This window comes from Zonotrichia albicollis, chromosome 2 (assembly GCF_047830755.1).
Source record: "Zonotrichia albicollis isolate bZonAlb1 chromosome 2, bZonAlb1.hap1, whole genome shotgun sequence".
In the NCBI taxonomy this organism is placed as follows: domain Eukaryota; kingdom Metazoa; phylum Chordata; class Aves; order Passeriformes; family Passerellidae; genus Zonotrichia; species Zonotrichia albicollis.
Window position 1 is genome coordinate 5528328 of NC_133820.1, and position 17570 is coordinate 5545897.

General features: G+C 46.3%; 1 protein-coding gene across 28 annotated transcripts in view; it reads left to right on the forward strand.

Moving 5' to 3' along the window:
* The window catches only part of GJA8 (gap junction protein alpha 8), a 49100-nt gene that overhangs the window by 6348 nt on the left and 25182 nt on the right, over window positions 1-17570 (forward strand). For 15 of the 28 annotated variants that reach the window (XM_074532257.1, XM_074532250.1, XM_074532339.1 and 12 more), the window contains exons 1-2: window positions 12203-12352; window positions 12812-12904. The gene's annotated coding sequence lies outside the window, so the exon portion shown is untranslated. Of the gene's footprint in view, window positions 1-2075; window positions 2201-12202; window positions 12353-12811; window positions 12905-15930; window positions 16147-17570 lie in introns of those variants that run through there. The other 13 variants (XM_074532252.1, XM_074532266.1, XM_074532298.1 and 10 more) reach the window with 5 other exon arrangements.

Below are 17570 nucleotides of genomic sequence, written 5' to 3' on the forward strand. Positions count from 1 at the left end.
GCCATAAAATAATATCTGAAGGGAGCAGATGGCTAACTGGTAAATGGTGTGAGTAAGGCTGGCCTGTGAGCCATTCGTGGTGTTCACCAGTGCAATGGCTTTTGTGGGATTTTATCAAATGAATGGATCAAATTCACAGGCCAGTCCCATCACCCCAAATTCCTTACTGTGGCTCAAGTTTTCAAGTTGAAGCCTCACACCTAAGAAAACAAATTTGGCAGGAAAAGGTCTTCTCCTTTTTGAGCCACCGAAAGGAGTGAAACAATGCAGCAGGTCTGCAGGAGAGCCAGGAATAGAGCCCAGGTGTCCCTGACCCTGCTGGACTGCTGGAGCCCCTCGAGTGCAAAAAATATTTATATCCTCCAGAAGCAGCTGCAGTCTGCTTCCCCATGCAGCTCCCCAAAGCAGCCACACCATGAAGTCATGCTGGCATGTGGCTGGTGAGAAGAACAGGCCAAAGCCAAACCATCAGAGGCACAAAGTGTCTGTGAGCCTGAGCCTTCCCGAGGAGCCTCATGGCTTGCAGTGGAACAAGAGGAGAATAGAACAGGTAACTGAGAAGCATTTGCCAACTCTCCCCAGCGCAAAGCCACATCCCTTGTTCAGAGGGCCCTCTGCTAAGTGAGTGTTTAACCAGCTTCAGGGAGGATAGAGGCAGAACTCACCTCTCCTTTCAGCAGTGCAGTCTCTGGGAGCTCCGGCGCTGCGGTACTGAGCTCGCTGAGCTTTGCACAGCTCAGTAACACTTCTCAGATGAAAGGAAGAGGAGCCCACCTCAGAAATTCTCTTCCTTCTCCTCCTCATTATCCTAACTAAAAGCGGGAATGCAAAGCTGCAGTTCTCTCTGAGGCCTGGGGCAATAATGCATCTTGTATTGGCAAGTGATAGAAGATCTTGGTTTATATGTTCCTTTTAATTCATCCAGGTTAGGTGTTTATAAAAGAGTCACTTTGAGTGCATTATCTCTGAGTGCCTTATCTCTTTTAAGACCCTAAGAAGCTGGGTCTTAAAAACTTGGTAATTTTAATCTAAATGCAACAGTCTTCCCTTTATTTAAGCTATCCTTGCAGCTTTTAGAAGGTTTCTGTGATTTCTGTCCCTCTGAGGTACTGCCTTGGTGAACAAATCAGCCAAAGAAGTGCACTGAGCAATGCAGCATCCTAGTTTATCACAGTCTGTAGGTGTTTACTTACAATTAAGCACATTCTTGAGTTGCATTGATTGCAGTGTTATTTAATAGTCTGGAAGTTAGGCACCCCACGCTGGCAGGCAGGCCAGCTTTCCTGGGGCAATTCCAAGGCAGATAGTGGAATCACTTCTCCATAGCCTCTGCAGGAAGAGATGCCACGTGCAGGTCCCATGATGGTGTTCTGACAGCAGGGAAACATTTTATTTGCACTTATTTGGTGTCTGTCTCATTGGGCTGGTATCACTTAATCCGTGCTTTGTTCTAGTAAGTGGTGTTTTGATCCTGAGAGCCTTTTTGTCAGTGTCTCAGGCCTGCTGGACTCTTGGTAGCCCCTGAGGCTGAGATCCTGCGAAGTCTTGCTCACATGAGTGGCTTGATATAGTTACAGCTGGGGGCCAGCTCTGTGGGTAAGGTCCCTCCATGTGCAATGTCACAGACTGGAAAACGCTGGAGATTGTTGAAACTCCTGGGGTTTTTCTCTTCCAACATGGTTTCTCAGAAACTTCTGGAATGACAGCAGTTCCTAGCCTGCTGCTGGGGGACTTCTCACCCCAGAAAGCTGTGACAGTGCCTGCACCAAGTTCCTGGGGTGAAATATATAGTATAAAAAAAGGCTGGGGAAAATATAAAGTATGACCACAGGACACCAAAGAGAAAACTATCCTCAGAATTGCTACCTGTACCGAAATGTTTCATTTGTGAGTTAATGTCTTTTATCTCTCTGATCAGTTCTCCCATCCTGGAGCTGTGCTGCTGCAAGATCCCAGCTCCAAATCCTGGGGCTTTAGGAAAATTTGCAGAGGTGGAAAGAATCACAGGCACATGTCTCTTCCTAAAGCAAGTGTGGGGTAGAAGGACCTCAGCCTGCTCCATTCTTTGTCCACAGAGGGAAGAGAAATCAGGATGTGAATCTGCTCTGAAGGATCTCCAGAGCTTTCCCTGGAAGTCAGCTTCACAGGAAGAAACAGCTGAATGGATGTGAGGGAAAAAGAGACATGTGCTTGGATGATGGTGAGTGAAACTGAAAAGTAAACAGCCTGAACTATGGGAGGATCCTCAGATGGTGCTTATTGCTCCCAGCCAGCTTGCTCTCTTTTGTGATGGTCTGAAAGAATCTCAAGGCATGACCTCCTGGGTAAAATTAAGAACTTGATTAATTGAAAAAATTAATGAATCATGATTTTTCCCACCAGTTTTGTGATGTGTGTTGGCTGGATTCTGAAGCCTTCTGTAAAGTAAATCACAGCAAATGGGGGGGAAGGGGGCAGGAGGATGCTGCTGGCCCAAGCAGATGACAAGGCTGCATTTTGTACTAGAAGACCAAATATCTATGTGTGTACAAGAGCTCACAAGCCCAGCAGTGATGTGGGGCAGGGAAAATGCCTTTTAATGGGCTTTCCTTTCCCAAGTGTGCCATGAGCCCTGTGAGAGAAGCAGGCAGCCCTGCTCCTTCATGCTGCACTTCTGTGTGGCTGAATAAAGGCAAATCCTCTCACAGGCACATGGTGTCCTGAGGACTTATCACAGGAAAGCTTGGAAAAGGTTTGCATCCAGTTTTGCTTTCTGGAAGGGTGAAGGATTTGGTCAATTCAAATCTCCTGAATTGTTTTTCTGGACACCTGGGTTTCCTGGTGGAACCCTGTCTGTCTGTCTGTCTGGCAGAGAGGCTGCAGAGGAAACAGGTGTGTGTGTATGAATCACCTGCAGCACAAAGCCAAGGAAGTGGTGCCTGCCTTCTCCCCACAGCCACACAGAGCCCTGCTGGCTCTCCAGGTGGCCACAAACTCATGTTCAAAGCTACAAGGAGTGGGGAGCAGGCTGGGGAGTTCCCTGAGCACTGAAGTCCTGCCTAACACAGCGCTTTCCCCACTTAGCTTCCCATTTAATTTAATTTGAGTTCTCTCTTGGTGCTCATACATAGTGTGGTGCCCTGCTCCATATAAATCCAGGCACTGCATTTTCACTGGGCCCTTTGAAATGCATGCTGGAGCTTCTTGTTTTTAATGCTAAGTGAAGTAAAAGATGAAATATGACCACAGGACACCTAAGAGAAAACTATCCCCAAAATTGCTACCTGTACAGAAATGTTTCATTGGTGGGTAAATGTCTTTTATCTCTTTGATTTAGTGATTGACTGATGTTGTTAAAATGAGCTTGCACTGTGGAAAAACCCCTGTATGAGCTCATTCAGAGACCTGGGGATAAAATCTGACCAGTAAGTGTTGTCAGACAGGATTGTGTTTGCTTGCTGATGTTTATTGCTTTCCTTGAAATGGTGGAAAAGGAAGAAATATTTAAACTTGATTGAAACAAGCTGAAGTACCTATAATTCATTGGTTTTGTTCTGAATCTTGCAGTTCTGTTTGGCTTCTTGGTGAGAAGTGTGAAATTTATTTTCCTTAAAAACTACCCCTCAGGTTCAATTGGGATATGAAAAAATAGCTATCAAAATAATAAGTAATTTTTTTCCTGGTTGGGGGTGTTCATCATCTTTCTATGTGTGAGAAACAGAGGTGCCTAAGCAATGCACATTAGTAGGATATATGGGTTTTGCATGTGATACCCATGTGATGTGGCATAGGGACTCCCTATAATTATCCTCTGCCTGTTGAAGGAGAGCAGTAAATTGGTTCTTTCAGCCCAAGAGGAACCCAAGGCTGGTTTTCCTGACAGTGCTCTCACTGTTTAGGAGTGCTGTCACCAAACCAGAGGCAGCACAGGATGTGGCCGCTGAAAGAGCACTTCAGAAAATGAGTGGCAGTGGTTAAAGGCAAGGCTGCAAAGAACAGGGAAATGGGAATCCTTGATGTTGTCTGCTATTCCCACACTCATTCCCCACTTTCCTCTCAGGCCAGATTTGTGAAGAGCCATGTTTCTCCCTCAGGGAAAGTAACAATTTAACACAGCAGGGAAGAAGGAGGTTTTGTGATGTGCTGCATGAAATGATGCAGTATCGCTCAGCCAGCATCTGGCAAAACGTTTCTAAATAGCCTCATCTTCCTGGATCAGCATTTCCAACATCAATAACTTTATTGGTAATAATCAGTAAGGGCTGGGATTTCATGGAGGAGGATGGATGGCTGCATTCGGAGAGAGAATCTTTGAAGAATCTCGATAGAAAAATGCTGAGGCAACACCACAATTACTGAGCTGAGAAATCTGCGCCGATTTGCAGTTCCCAAATTGTTTGGAAAACATGAGAAATGCTGCCTTGAGAGTAGAGGCTGATGCCTTAATGCCATCAGATTCCTCAGAGCTGGAGAACTCTCAGAGTACCACAGTCTAGGGTGAATCTAAACCTGACTTCAGTGTTTCTCCTAAAGCTCCTGTGGCTGCCCATGAGCTCCAGAACTCCCCACAACCCTCTCCCAAATACTTTGAGAGAAACTCTTCTCTCATTTCTATCTGGTAGGTCTGGACAAATCCAAGCCAGTCTTCTAGTCAAATTCCTTCTAATCCAGGTCACACAACTTTTCCTTCCATCTGAGCAATCCTTTCAATTTCTCCTCCTCCTCCTCTCAGAACTCTGATCATTCTTGCATTAGAAAAGCTACTTTGATAAACTTCTTCATATACTTAAAAAGAATCATTCTCCACCCTGAAAAGTGGGCCCACGTGAAAACTCCAGCACAGGAACAAGGCAAAATTATCTTTCAGCTACCCAAGTGATGCGAACTAGGAGCCTGCAGCTGTGTAAGCAAATAGACCAGCCTGAGAGGAATCCATGCAGAGGTCAGTGGTGGTGATCTGTGCACTGGTGTCTGCCCTGCTTTGTGCAGCAATCTGCTCTGTGCTGGCCTGCATGGGAACTCACACTTGGTTTCCAAGCACAACAAAGCCGTGGGATGGTTCAGCTGTGAAAAAAAAAGATGATGGAGATGAAGAAACTTCATGTGATGCCAACATTAATATTATCTGGCCTTGGTAATGGTCAGAGTTCTCCAAAGATGGAAATTTCTGGGCCTTCTGCTTCTTTAGTCTTCTGCTGTCACCTCCTGTCCAAGTGGCTGAACTGGGCTGGTGATGGTCAGAAATGCCCTGCAGCATGTCCAGGTCTGGAGCAGAACTGTGGTGACTGTGGTGACCTGGTCAGTGTGAATAACATGGAGAAATTCATTCTGGGCTGGGTTGTGAGGTGCAGTGAAGGAGAATGGAAACACAGCAGAGAAAACCCACCACTTCTGTACCTTGAGCCATCTCAAAGCCCTCAGAGTTCTGGACCTCTTTGAGGCTTCTTGTATTGCCCAGAGCAGCCTCCAAGCAGCTCCATCTGATAACATATTGTGCTCTGAGCTACACCCCTCCTGAGCTTTGCCACCATCAGGCTAGAGTCCTAGTCTGTCTGGAAATAAAGGTGGGCTGCTGGAAGAACTGCTGTCAAAAAGGGAGGCTGATAAAATTAATGAACAAGAAGTTCAAGTCTCTTGATGTCCCTTCCCACCTGAATGATGCTGTGAATGTAAATTGTTGGGAGCAGATGGTCTGTAGCAGGTCAAGGTCAATGCAGCATCTCCTACACAGGTAAATTATATAAATGTACAGAATTTCTTCATCATTTCAAGAAAAGTTGTAAAAGGAGGAATTATTTGTGTTATTTAAAAAAAGAATCCTCAGATCAGTATGTTAAGTGGCCTTGGTTTGAGAAGGAAGCTTTGCTACAGATCGTGAATAAGTAAAAAGAAGGAAATTAATGAAGTAGTTTGCAAGTGTAACAGAGAAAAAAAAATAATAAAGGGACATATCCCAAAGCACAGATACTGTTTAAAATATATGGTAGTGACCTGAAAAGCAGCAAGAATATGACCAAAATTGTAACTAGTGCAAATGTATGTACCTACCACCTACCCATGTATGTATCTGGTAAGCAGTGTTATACATAGGCACATATGTCCCATGGCCTCAATAACATTTCTTATTTGTGGGGTTAAATTACTCATTGAGGATGTCTCTTCTATTTTTTAACACTTATTTACTTTTCTAGGTGCATATCAGTCAGAGTGGCCTTTTTTGTTTTGGTTGCTTGAGTTTTCCTGGTTAGAAACAAATATATCAACTTTTATTCATGGCTGGCTTTTCTCAGTAAGAAGGAGTCCTGAAAAACGGATACAGGCATTCTGGATTTGTTTGCTTTCCCTGGAGCATTGTTCTGTGGCTGAGGCTCCTTTGGCAGAGGCTGCTTTGTCCCCAGGTTCCACAGGGACAATTCCTGCCTCCGAGTTCCCGTTCCATTTAGGGAACAATTGCTCAAGTGCCTTGCAGATTGACATCTTTCTTTTCATGTGCCAGGGGCTTTCTGAGGCTGTCCCAAAGAGCCATCTCTCCTGCTCTGAGACACCATGGCACGAGTCCTGTAGCCTGGGCTCCTGTGGTGGAGTAACCTAAAATGGCCAGGAGACAAAGCAGCGAGGTAGCAGTGGAAACCCCTGGCAGGAAAATGAGCTACTGATCTGCCAGAGGAAGTGTAATGCACTTTAAGTACTCCAGGCTCTAGGATAACCTTAACTCCTCACAGAAAAGGTTGTAGGAAGCATTCTTGTGAGCAGCTCCATGACAAGAGAGGCACAGTTGCCCAAACATGGGGCTTATTGCTGGAGGTGAATAAACAATGTCTTAATATTGATGAGAGCCTGCTCTGCTTATCTTGAGACAACTGATGTGGCACAGCTCATGTCCATTTGGCTTTCCTCTGCCTCCCTTCCTCCCTCAGACCCCATGCTGGCTGTTTCTGTCCAGGCTGTCTTGTGGGGGCTGTTATTCATCCAGCCAAGCTCCTGAATCATCCTGGGAGAGCATAATTGAACTGTGAATAAATAGTCAGGGAACACACTGACTGTTCAACACTACTGGTGACAGTGGGATCAGATTAGAATCTGTCTCTTGGTCCCTTCAGTCTGTGAGTTTTAGCTGGACTGAGAGCACACTGGGTTGGAAGAGGAAGAATGTCACAAAGTCAACAAGGAAAGTGTCACCATGCCACTGAGCCCAAGGAGAGAGGAAAAATTAAATCCTTTAAATTGTAACCTGCTGCATTTATTGGACTGCTTTTTGGTAGCGGATAAGGTGATGGATTCTTCAATTCCTGGTTGCCCAAATAAGTGGATAAGGACACAATCAACACCTTTGCTAAATGGATGAGCTGATGCAGTGGCTGCTTTGTGTAGCTCTGGACTGATGTGCAGGTCAGTGCTGGAGCAGGGCTGGCTTTTGCAGAGCCAAGTGGCTCCAGCCTTTTGTGTCTGTGGTGTCTCCATGAGCAGAGTGAGCCAAGCTCTGGGGCCCAGAATTCCCAAGCTTGCTCTGTGCTGGGCACTGAGTACAAGCTGGCAGGGAGGCAGTCAGTCCTGAGACACCACGTCCATCAGCTGTGAAAAAGAATTTGTGCACTAACTCTGCTTTTTGTAGACGGGAACCATCAGCTATTAAACATCTAAGTTTTGCTTGGTTGTCCATTTGTCACAGATTGGAGGAGGAGAATCTTGGCTGATTCCTGACTGCTTTTCAACTTTGGGAAGGTGAAAAATTCGTGGAAAGAATGAAACTGGAGCATGAAAGCCTGCAGAAAAAGTTGGTGCAGTCACACTATTACCAAAGTGTGCATTCTTACACAGACAATGTTCCAGAGTATTTCTAGATGCTGGAATTAATATCTTGTGTGTGCAGAGAGCACAGGCTGTGTCTGGAGATCCACTCCCTAGTGCACTGTGCCCTTTCAGCTGGGGTGTCTTTGAAGTGAATTTGTACATTGATGTTTGTCCAGGCAGCACCTGAAGGACTTCCATTTTTAAATTTTATTTTAAGGGTGAAAATAAGGACCACCATGTGTATATATAAGGTGGTTACAGATGAATTTTTTTTTTTGCAAATGAAGAACAAGCCTACAAAGAATATAAAATCAGGAGCTAACTGTATGGCTCTCTGGACAGCCAGAAATATTTTGGCTCACTGAAAACCTGGCTCTTGGTCACTGCTTGTCCTCTGCTCAGCCAAATCAGAAGTGTTCAATTACTGAACTGTGTTGCTTTTTAATGCACTGAGAAATCCCAAGAAACCAAAGATTTTCTTTATTCCTGCCTGGAGCTCCCAGGAATCTGTGTAAGTGTCTGTCAGCTCACTTGGTCAGGACTTGTGTTGGCTTGTTGGTCGGCTGCAGGCAGCTGGGAAATTGAAGTGGCAGTGCTGTGTAACACCCACAGTTGTTTGGTCTGTTGAACAAGGAGGAGATGCCCTCACCTACTGACATCACTGTGGTGGCTACTGCAGGCTGGAGCCCATCCTGAAAAGAAATCCCCGCAAAAAACTGGCGAGAAACCTGCTCAGGAGGAGGGATGAGGACATTGGTGGTGGGCCTGTTGTCTGTGCTGTGCCACACGAGTTACAGGACTCAACATGGCTTGTTTAAAAACAAGTTCTGGTAGGAACAGCCATCACACAGCCACTGCAGCTCAAGGAGAAATCCAAGAATTATTAGCAGGCACAGGTGCTTCCTCTGAACTCAGCAGAACCTGAACACAGCTCAGTGGAAATGGTGGATGGGGGATGTGCTGCACAGTGTTGGAGTGCCCCAGGACCTCAGAAATCCCAGGATAAGGTTCTCGGTGTGAATGCATTCCCCTGTCTATCAGACACAACCATCTCTGGTTCCCAGAGACCCCTGTCCTCAGTCCAGTGATAAAAGCACTTTTTAACACCAAAACTGCTGTGTTCCCACGCCTGTTGCTGTCATGGGGGAGGCTGGTCTGGAACAATAGCAGAGGAATAAAGAATGGCCTTGCTAATCAATATCCTGCCCAGACGCTGAGTCAGGTGGCAGCTTGGGCCTCTTTAAAATTCCTACATTGTTCCTGATTTCTCATTTGACTTGGGGGTAAGGTTTTATCTTTAAGGAAAGAAAACACACAGGACCGAGTGTCTCTGCCTGCTCCACCATTCCCTTCCCACACCACCCCCAGTCAGTTTTGCTGCCTTTGTCCTGTGGAGCCTCCAGCAGTGAGGGATATGGGTAGGATTTGCCATTTGGACTTGGAGCTGAGTGTGCTGTGGCCAGGACAAGGTGACTGTGGTCTGAGCAGGGCACCCTGAGTCACACACACCTGCAAGGCTTTAGATAATGCATTCTTTCACATTTCCATGCGGGCTCATATTTATGTGTTTGGTTTTTAAATGGTTGGAAGGCAAGGCAGGGATGCAGGCACAGGTTTCCAGAAAATTTCTCCACAGATGAATGTTTAGAGCCCTGGCAGGATGCTAAGACAGTCTGTGTGTGAACAGACATTTGGAAAATTGACAGAAGTGATATTTGCTTAAACAAACTGCAAGATCCAGTAGCTCAAGCTCTTGGATCCACCTCAGATGCACTAAAAACAGTTTCCAGAAGGAGAAGGGGGCCAGTGAGGCTTTTTTAAATCTCTGAATCTCACAGGACCTTGCAGGATCCTCTTTGGGGGCTTCACCCAGCTCCTGCCATCCCTGAGCATCACCCCAGAGCTCCTCTCACCAGCCTGGAGTGGGGCAGGGGGAACTGTGGCTCTGCTCCTTCACCCGCACCAAAGGCTGCAAAGGAGGAGGCTCAGAGACCTTCAGGATTTTCCTCAGGGCTGATAGGGGGTCCCTAGCACACCTTTGTGGCTCTTTGGCCCTGCTTGCCTCCCACTGGAAGGCCTCAGCAGAGGGGGAGAGCGTGGTCCTGGCTGTGCTGCCGGGCAGGAACTGCTGGAGCTGCAGAGGGAACCGGCAAGGGTTGCATTTGCGCGTGTAGATAGGAGATAAGGGCTGACCTACCCTTCACCCCAAACTGAACTCTCTGAAGCTCAAACAAGGTAAGCAAGTGCTTGTGAAAATGCTGGGGGGAAGCCTGCCAGACTGGCAAACCTGCTGCTCCTGTCTGGGGCTGGGAGCAGACCTTCAGCTGCCATCCCTGGGGTCCATGAGGAGCTTGCTGGGCTCTCGACTAGAATGCTCAAGGACTGGTTCCTGCTAGGAACCAGAGACAGGGGCAGCAGTGGAGAGAGAAACAGAAACTACAGACAAGGGTGAAATTATTTCAAATTAAGCTGAAATAGCATCTCCAAGATGTTTGCGCAGGGCCTTTCCTGCACGTAGGCTCTGAGTGTTGCTCAAAGATATCCCTACAGCAATACACATTACAGACACAGCCTCTTCCCCCTGTGCAAATGTAAACAGGTCAGCGTCCACATCTCACTGTGTGACAGAGTTCCCACATAGGAAATCTGTTCCTTCTGGGAAAGAAACATCTCCCTTCAGTGATATCCCTGTGTGTTTAAGTCTCCTGGGAGCCTGGGATGTGTTTTTCACGGCACGGAAGTGGAGCCTGCCAACACAAGCATGGTATGGCATGGGGAGGGCTGGCCTGGCCCAAGAGCAAGCTCTCACCCCAAACCCTACGTGCCTGCTGTCCCAGGACCAACAGGAGGATCTGCCTGTCCTGTTACTGCCTGTGGGGTGCATTGGTGAGATGTGCTTTGTTTTGGATCTCAGGAAGCAGGGAGAGACTCTTTTTGCCCATGGTGTCTTTATGGAAACTAGGAAACAGAAGGCATGGATATCTCAGGAGGTGTTTTCCAAAAAGGACACACCAAGAGAAAGTGACTGACTGCTCTTTATGAATATAAATTCAGGTGTCAGAGGATCTCACAGGTGGGCTGGTTAAACACTCAGTGCAGCTCACCTTGCACAGGTGGGGACTCCCTGGAGGTGAACTCACCATTTCTTTTCACACCTGGCTGTCTGTGCTGAGGCTGCTTCATTGGCACCAGCTGGGAAAGGGAGCTGCTGAGCCAACACACCCTCCCTCCCTGGGAATAAAAGGGAGTCCTTTGGCCTCTTGCAGAGGTTGTGGGGGCTTGCTGTGTGTCAGAGCCTGGTAGCAGTGCTGTGGTGAGTTGTTTGCCCTCCAAAGCAGTGTTGTGTGAGCCACTGTGGTTGCTCAGGTAGAGGGGGCATCTTGGGTACGCGTTTGGATCCAGATTCCTGAGTTTTGGGCTGCTTTGAAACACTCCAGTCAGTCTGTGGCCATTGGGCTGTCTCTGCTCTTGCCGTGTGGAGTTGATGGTCACTGTGGCAAGGATGGAGCCAGGATGTTTTTTCTCCAACAGCATATGTTGCCCTGTGAGCTGGTTAAACCTCCTGCTCTTTTGTGGTACAGAGGCTAAAGGCCTCTGTGGGGACAAGTACACAAATAATGGAGCCCCAAGCCCTGCTGCTCTCCCAATGAGAGCAGAATTTATCACCTATAGAATGATCCTGAATTCATCTGGGGGAAGGTGCTGTGGCTCAGCATGGTCTGGCTCCTCTGTGTCAGATTTCTGAGTAAGCCTGTATTCCCCAAAGTAATGTGTAGGTTGGTATGAGCAAGGGAATGCATTTGGTATTTTAGTTTGTGGCTCACAGGACTGTGGCTCAGGGACTGTGTGTGCACAACAGAAATAAATTTCTCATGAGCTTGTTCACCTTCCCCTGAAAATGTGGTGGAAAAAGACTTGGGTCCTAATGAAGCTGCTAGTCACAGCAGGTTTGCCAGGCCTTGGGGCTTGCCTGAGCAGGGACTGATCTCTGTGGGGTGACTGCCAGGCATGCTGCTGGGGGCTCTGCTCCGGGCATATGGGAGTGCTTGCCTGGGAAAGAAGTCACTTCAGGCAGCAAATCCTTCCTCCCTGGGAGAGAATGGTGGGCAGGCATGAAGCAACCAGGAGACACATCCATCAGCGTGTTTGAGCAAGGAAAAATCTCTTAAATGCTCATCAAGGAATCTTTGGGTATTTCATAAGAAAAGATTTGTTCACTGCAGGGCTGGAGTTGTGACAGCTTCCAATGGAGATGGGATGGGTGGATGGAGGAGAGGGTGAGAGGTGCCTCCTCCCAAGGCAGCAGCTGGTGAGAAGGAGCCTGGGCTGCTCAGTGTCAGCACACACGTGGGCCTGGGGAAGCGTGAGCCCAGCTCCAGGCCTTGTCAGTGGCACCTCGTTGACTTTTAGCGCTTCCTTATCGTGTCCGTGCTCACCTCGCGCCGCGCCGATAAAATGCCGCAGCCGGCCGGGGATCTGTGAGCAGCAAACCCTGCAAAAACCCTGCAGAGCATGGGAGAAAACCTCAGAGCATGGGAGCCTGAGCTGCTAGAGACCAGCCAGGGCTCCAGGGCACAGCCAGGTAACCAAGGAACGCTCCCAACCTGGGCAGAGCGAGGGTGGGATGATCTCCAAGGTGAAAACCACGGGATGGGTGCAGCAGAAAGTGAATTTTGGGGCAGAATGGGGGTTTGTGAAAGCTGGGCTCCCTGGGACTTTCCCACACCTGGTAGAGCTGGAAGTGTGAGCCATGTGAAGTGATTGCAGGGTGTTAGTTCTCAGAGCTCTAAACAATAGAGTTGGGATGGAATGCCCAGGGTTTGGGATTTTTTTGTATTTTCTTTTTTTTTCTCCTTTCTTCTCCAGTAATAACAATTCTTTCTCTTCTAATATTAAGCACCTAAGTAGTTCTGGTACTTTTCCATTTATCACTAAAAAAGGGTATAATTTTCCCATATGTTACTGCTACCTTACCTCTAGGCCTACCTGTGGGCCCACAGCAATTTAAAAGTGGATTTAATTAATTAATATTTTTTTACAGGTGAGCAGCTTGCAGTGATACTCTTGGGAGAATCCTCTTGATGGTTTGAACTGAGGCTCCCTGAACATAAAACCCTGAGCTTCTACTGAGCAGGTATGTAATTTTTGAAACCTGTAATTGCTGCCAAACTGGTGAACAGAATCTTGCCACTACAGGAGAACAATGAGATCTGACTGGTTGGAAAGAAGAATTTTCCTTCTGAGTGTAAAATTTAGATGTTCTTTTATTTTAATTTTAATTTCATTTTGTTAAAAAATATTAAAGGATCTTAAACTTGGTGTCCTTCTTCCTGAACTGGAGAGAAAATCTAGGATGCCAGAGTTCCTTGCTGAGAAAAAACTCTAAAGTTTTTACCACAGAACATGGAGTCAAAGTCCTTTACTTTTTTTTCATGGTTAAAGTTTTGACTTCATCTTTACTGGTCCAAATATTCTGAGTGATTAAAGGTGAAACAAGGAACTACTTTAGAGAAACGAATTGTAGTTAAAAACAGAAACTTGCAGTGTGATCAATGAAAGGTTTCAATTTGACTTGCTGTTCTTCTTTTATGTCTTATTCAGAAGATAGACTTATGCAGCTCTTGGCATTTTTTTTTTTGTCTTTGGCTACAGCTCTACTCGTACTGTTATTCATTGCATGTTATTAACCCAGATCTCTTATATAGCACTGCTCTTGGAATCATCCCTGTAATCACTTCCACATGCTGCAAACTTGCAGAGTGGAGCAAACTCCTTCCATATTCCCTGTATTGACATGAGCTTTGCCAAGTTTTGTTCTCCAATACTTGCTGGGATACCTCAAAGTTTATTTTCAAAATCATAGTCCCGAAGCTCTTCTCACAGGAATATCTAGTGTTGGCCCAGTCACCTTTAAGAGTCTCTCACTTTTTTCCCACCAACTTTGATATTTTCTGGACTTTTGAAGTGTTCTCCTCTTCTGTTTTCTTTTGTTTCTGCCCAACATCTTGTGCTAGCATCTCTTTATTTTGGGACCTCACCATTTCTCCAGTCTTCTGTCATCCCCCACCAACATCTGGAACTGTGTGTGGGAAACCTGGGCCTTTCCCAAGAGCAGCACTCTCATCACCCCCAGCCCTTCTGCTCTTCTCCCTGACAGTGACACTCAGATCCCCACACCTGTTACTGCATCCAAGCCCTAGGAAATCTCATCATTTTCTCCTCTGACACCTGACTTTGTCTATACTGTCTGATTGAAAAGCTCCTCTATGCTTCTTTTCCAAGCCTTCAAAATTTATTATACTGCATGTCAATATTGGTAGTCTTTATTTTTTTTTTTTTTTTGACTCTGCTCTTACTAGGCAGGATTGAGACAACACCACCTTGAAAACAGTGAATAACTAATTCCTCTTGACATGAATACTGATTGTCTGCCCAGCTAGGAGTTGGGCAAGGGAATATAAGGTGTTTGTTGCCAGTGTGCCACCTGGCACCCACTGTTAACCCTTGGAGAGCAATACTTGGGTTCCCAGTGCTGCTGGTGCCACCTTGTCTCTGGTCTCTGCCAGTAATGCCCTCAAAGTCTGAATTTTGTAACAGCCTAGGGATGGTATTTAGTTCTTGCTTCTTTCTGCTGGGATCCCTCTGTCAGAGCTAGATCTCATGCAGGTTTTTCTTTGACATTTTATGGAACTTCCACTTCAGATTTGAGTCAATTTCATTCTAGAATGTGCTCCAGCCTGAAGGGCAGAGCCTTTTGTCCAAGACACTCGAGGTCAAATGGAGCAAGTGTTGATCTCGGCTTTTTTCTTCTTTTTTTCCCATATTCTAATGAAGCATCCTAATTAGTGACCTATTGGGCCACATCACCACCAGCCTGACTTACTATAATTTTATCAATTTTTTTTCTTGAGTGCTTTGGAACACCCATTTTTTACACAGGCCAGGAAAGACAGCAAGGTGGTGACTCCCATTTTCAGATGGATCCACATGCTACAGGTGGGTGTGTGATATCCATGTCCATATGAAACCATGCCCTCAGCAGCTATTTTTCCATGGATATCTGATGTGGCATCCCCCAGGGGTGCTGGTATTTGCTGGTGCTCCTCTGAGGCACCTGTGCCACTCTTTGTGCAGCAGTGAGGGGGTGTGAGCTGCCAGCTGAGCTGCTCCTGCTTGCTGCTGACCTGGTGAAAAAGTTCACAGTGCCAGCAAAAAAAGGTAGGAGGAGGAGAAGAAAAAGGGACTGGAGAAGATAAAAAGCAGAAAATGAAGTTAATGAAAGTGGGGGAGTGCTTCTGGTATTATAATGTTGCCAGAATTAGGTTTCTTTAGCTCCTGCTGTGCTTTGCTAAAAACGAGTCTAGTTAGCAGCAGCAGATGTAACAGCTGTACAACTGTCAGGGGAACAAGAGAAGCTATGAGAACTCCAGGAATTAAGCAGATTCTCTTACTTTCTTCATGTGGAGGTCTTAGAAGTGGAAGTTTTCAAAGTGTGTCCCACTGGCTGCTCATGCGAAGTGACTGGGATGTTGTAGAAGGTGATGAGAGAAGGGTGCAGCAGGCAAGATGCAGGGTATGTTTCCAGTCAGGAAAGGGAGAACATTTGGGGAATGGGTTGTTAGAGATGATGGGGGAGCTGGGAGGAAAGATGTGCCTCGGGAATAGACACTAATGTTGCAGAAGTGGGGATGGGAATTCATGCAGCTAAGAATAAATGTGTTTGTGGAAAGGATACTGGTGGTTATTTGGTAACCAGAAACTTAAATGATCAAAGAGTTTAGTAAGACCTTCTGACTTTGCCTTGCCCTTCCCAAAAATATATCATGGCTGTGTGGAAGGTCACCTCCCATCCCTTCTTAGATGTTAATCACCCCCTTCAGTATAGGTGGCCTATCAGATGGCACAGGCTGAGTAAACACTGGGATATGTGATAGCATATTTGCTGGGCTGCAGGATCTAAAGGTAAGGCTGATCTCTGGAATGCCCAGATATTTGTGAGGGGAGGCAAGATTCCTGCTCTCTTCAGCTGCTTCCTTGCCCTCCAAGTGGAAGGAGAAGGCATTTCAAATTCCTTGCAGGCTCCAGGCTATAAACAGGCTCTTCCTGTGTGAAACAATAAGAAGCTAACAGTACTCAGGAGCTGTCTGCTTTTCTGAACAGGTCTAATACTCCTGAGACATGCTTTTGTGGGGAGCATGAAGCCCATCACTTGTGGGGACAGAAGTGCCCAGTGCTACAGGTGTAGATCATCCAAGAAGATGGCATTGAAGACAGAGGAAATCAAAGTCCCATCAAGCTGAAGCAGACAGAGACAGAAAGGGGAAGGAGTCAAAACAAAAAGAAAGCAGGAAAGAGGAAGAAAACAATTATGCCAAGGTGGGAGAGTATTAGCATTTTTTGTACAATGGAGAAGTGGCTCAGCCATTAAATACACCCCATAAACACTGTATTTTTTCTGCTAGCTAGCCTAAGGGCCTCTGTGGGGGCAAGTACACAAATGATGGAGCCCCAAGCCCTGCTGCTCTCCCAATGAGAGTAGAATTTATCACCTATATAATGATCCTGAATTCATCTGGGGGGAGGTGCTGTGGCTTAGCATGGTCTGGCTCCTCTGTATCAGATTTCTGAGTAAGCCTGTATTCCCCAAAGTAATGTGAGGGTTGATATGAGCAAGGGAATGCATTTGGTATTTTACTCTGTGGATCACAGGGCGAGTGCCACATGCAGTAGTCATGGATGCTGTGTTTCTCCTTATTCTTCTTGCTAGCTTGAAGGCAGTGGTGCTACAGTTTGAGTCTCTGAACATGTAGGCTTTTGGCATAAGAAAATCTCCATGGGTCTGCCACCACAGGCATTCCTTGGGGTGCAGAGTATGCTGGGTGTCGGTGCTTTGGAATTATTTGTAAGGCATTGCTTTGTTTTGCCTGGTCCTAGTCAGGAGACTTAAGTGGAGGTTACTAAAACACTAAACAATCATCCACTTGGGTGATGCAGGAACAGAAGTGTCTCTTATAGCTACACTAAAATCTTCTGGGAGCTAGGTTGTTCTCACACTCATCAGCTATGACAGTGGGGGGAAAAGTGCCTGTCCAGGTAGGACCTGTTTCACCTGGACCCTTTGTTTACACAGAGCAAAACCATGGGGTTTCTTGTACAGTGATCCTACAGGGAAATGTGAAACTTCAGACATTCCTTTTTCCCAGATGGGAAATCTGCACAGTAAGACTGCCAGATCCATGAGCTCTTTTCCTCCATGGGTGAAATTCCTTTATTCCCATGGTGAATCTTACCAGCCAAGGGTGTTGCCTCATCTTATTCATTAGCCAGTTAGTGTTGTTGTAGTTAGGGGTTAAGTAGTTAATGTCAAAAAATCCCTTGGAAGTCCAGGAATCCATATATTTGCTTATTTGTAATTTGTATACTGCCCCTGAGGCAAGGAGGCATGGAAATGTAATCCCATATTTGTGTATTTAACAACTGAAAAGGTGATGTGAGAAGAGGTTTGGGTGTACAACATTATAAAGAAAGCTGTGACTGTCTAACCTCCTGATTCTCCTCCCCTGTGGCAGGTCAAGCATCTCCCTGGTGCCCAGTCCTGTGGAAATCCTGTATTTCAGTGTGCATTGAGGCTGTTTCTTCTGACACAGGACGGAGCTGAGAGGGTGCTTAAGCTTGTTTTTGTCCCAGCCAGAGAAGGGAAAACTTTCTTCTTTAGGCTCCTGTTTGTGGTAGGCTCTACAGATACTCATCAAACGTTGACTTTACTCAGAGCTCTGAGAGTCAAATTACACGGGGTGGGC